Genomic DNA, 3,441 nt, shown 5'->3' with positions numbered 1-3,441 from the left:
TATATTAATTTTTAATTGTCAAAAATTAAATTATTACTTTTTATTTCTTTTGGATTACTTTTACAATATTACCCTTTTATAATAATTTTTTTGTTTGGACATTAATAAAAAGAAAATAATTAAATTACCAATTTAACCCTAAAAAATAAAAATATTAATTTTTAATTATCAAAATTTGTATGCAAACTACGAAGTGTGCAAATGGTGCTTGCAAAAAAATTAATATAATTTTTTTTATTTTCTAGGGTGAAATTGCTAATTTAATTATTTTCTTTTTATTAATGTCTAAACAAAAAAATTATTATAAAAGGGTAATATTGTAAAAATAAGTTAAAAGAAATAAAAAATAACGTTAGGGGTATCAATACTTTAACGGCAAGGATATTTCGAGACATTTTTAAAAAAATAAAAACTAAACAAATACTAATATTAAAATATATGGACTAAATAAGTTTTTATCCGATTTAATAACCCACTAAATACTTTCATTAAAATGAATTGAATTAATTAAATTAAAAAACAAAAATAATTACTAATTAAATTAATCAGAGAGCCTGTCTCTCAGACCTTTCAGACAGGCTACGAGGACAGAGCCTTGTGCACAGACCACAGTGCCCATCGAAACGACTAAACATAAAGTACGCAGTAAGAGTTTGACACGTGTAATATATTAAATTAAAGATGAAGTAAAATAGGAAATCCCAATTTTAAGCCTCAAACCAAGTTGATTTTTGAGAATTTCAAAAAATTAATGACTGAAAAGAGAATCATTCACCGTATCTCCTCTGTGAACAATTGATTATACTCAAAAGCAACCTGAGTCTTTTAAGATTTTATTAACTACATGAAGTAATTTTGGCAGGCCTTTCAATATTTTGTAAGTTTTGACCAACAAAAAGAAGGATCTTTCATTTTATTTTATGCATAAACCGATGGTTATCCAGGAGCTGTTTAAAGGCAGAGCATAAATTACAGTTGTATATATAAAATAATAAATAATAAAAATTACGTTATAATTTTAATAAAAATATACTCTATCTTAAAATAATTCCATCGTAACTAATTATATATATATATATATATATAATATTTGATATTGGGATTACATTAAATAATGTATTTTTTTTAAATACAGTGGGTAATGGCATTGAGGGGTAGCCACGCCCTGAAATTGACGCAAGCACAAGACTAGTTGAGTTGTTTCTAACTTTTTATTTGGACTTGTTTCTAAGTTTATTATCATTGAAAGCTTGTGAAGACCGAAGAGTAACTGAATACGAAACCTATTCACGAATGTTGTGCCTCTAAATTGGAGCAAATTTAGGCAATAAAATAAGATCATTAAAAGTTGTGTTTCATTTTGATTTCTGTGCCCCCAAAAAAATGAAAAAGAAAGAAAGGTCTTGGATCCACAAACCCGTAGTCTTTTGCTACATTACAAGTTTACATTTAGTATTTCATTTTAATATTACATTACAATCTAATAATATTAGTGATGTACATGCTTTAAGGCTAGATTTGCCATGTAAAATTAGATTGAACTAATTATTATAATTGGATTAAATTAAATTAGACTATATTATATAATATTGTTTTATATTTAGTACAATACTGAACTGGGTTATATTAAATTATATTTGAATAAAATTAATACCTTTTAAGTTGACATTTAACTATAAATATGAACTCTTTATAAATATTTAATAATAAAATAATTATTAAAATTAATTTAAAAGATAATGAATAAAAAATTAAATAAATAGAAAATTAGTTATTAGGTAAACATAATTATAATAAACAAATATAAATTAGATCAGATGAAATAAATTAAATTAAGACTATTTAAATATGTTTTATTTTATCAAAAAGCTAGGTAATAATATATATAAAAGCAACTAATTACTTGTATTATTCATTTTCATGATAAATTTTGATAAAGTGATTATTAAATTAAATATATACTGGATATAAAAGTAATGGTTGATTAAATAAATAATTATTTTTAAAATTAATACTACTAAATCTATGTGTAAATTGAGATTGCCAATCCAATAATCTAATCTAAAGTGAAGCTTGACAAATATAAAATAAATAAATAATTTCAAAATTAGTCCAACATTAGGGGTTATTTGTTTTTTGTCTGAAGTCTGAATCTTAATTATGTTGAGACATTTATATTTTTTATTTTATTTATTTTTTTATCACTTATGTCTAATTATAAGATGTTTAAGTCTGAATGAAAAAAAATAAATATTCTGACTTTTATTTGAATGACAAAATATTTAAATAGAAATTTAATATTCTTTCTCATTAATACTCCTACTAAATAAATTTATTTTCTATTATACAAATTGTCCTTTTATCATTTTTTATTTATCCCTTTTTGTTGTACGTGTATTCAACTATTATTCTCTTTTTTTTTGGTGAATTTTGTGAATGAGAATTTTAAACAGAACAGAACATTATGTGAATGTATTTTATAATAAGCCCATATCTCTGTATTTATATTTACTATTTTTATAATAGATTTTAAATTTTATTTAATACACTAATTTTAATTCAAATGATTAAACAATTATTGATTGACTTATGTGATTAATGAGAAAAAAATAATATAATATACTAAAAATAACATTATAAGTATCTATATCAATGTAAAAAATATGTTTGTTTGATATATATTTTATTTTTTATGATTTGTTAAAGTAAAAATTATTAATTTTTTTTTACTAATCTAATAATTTATTTATAACTTGTCATATATTTAACCAATAAATATAAGTATTGCTAATATTGATGAGGTTATATATGTCAAAATACCATATTTCAGATTTTTTTTTAAAAAAAATAAAAAAACTTAACACTTATATTTAGATATTTTTTTAAAAAAAATCATTTAAATTTATATATTCATAACTATTCAAATTTCAACTAAATTTCGATCCATTCATATTTAAAACGAAAAAACAAACGCTACCTTGATCTATCTCTCGTTTTTTTAAGAAAACTCACATTTAGTTAAAAATTGAAAAACGAAATTATTATCTTTTCACGCAAGTGGGCAATTGCTTCGTTTGCTTGCTTGTTTTGTTTTGCAGTCCTGCAAATTTGCAGCAGAAGCAGCATCTCGTTATTTGATTTGATTTTATTTTATTTTAAGCTCACTCACGGTCACTTTTCCAAATCTTGAAGTCTTGAACTTTTTTTTTTTTTTAAATAATCTAATCTTGAACTTGAAGCATACAAATCACGCCTCTTCTCTCGCTCTCACGTTTCACAATCCTAGGGCTAGAAGTGCTTTCTCGCAACGACTGAAGCGGAAGCAGAAGCATCATCAGCAAAAAGCAACTTATTATTCAACCCACAATAATAATAATATACTGTGTGGTACAGGCATAAAGTTCGACAATAACCCTGTATCACTCAAAACTCAAAAATCCA

This window comes from Citrus clementina, unplaced genomic scaffold (genome assembly GCF_000493195.1).
Source record: "Citrus clementina cultivar Clemenules unplaced genomic scaffold, Citrus_clementina_v1.0 scaffold_1, whole genome shotgun sequence".
In the NCBI taxonomy this organism is placed as follows: domain Eukaryota; kingdom Viridiplantae; phylum Streptophyta; class Magnoliopsida; order Sapindales; family Rutaceae; genus Citrus; species Citrus x clementina.
The sequence above is the reverse complement of the archived record's forward strand: the minus strand, read 5'-3'. Positions refer to the sequence as shown.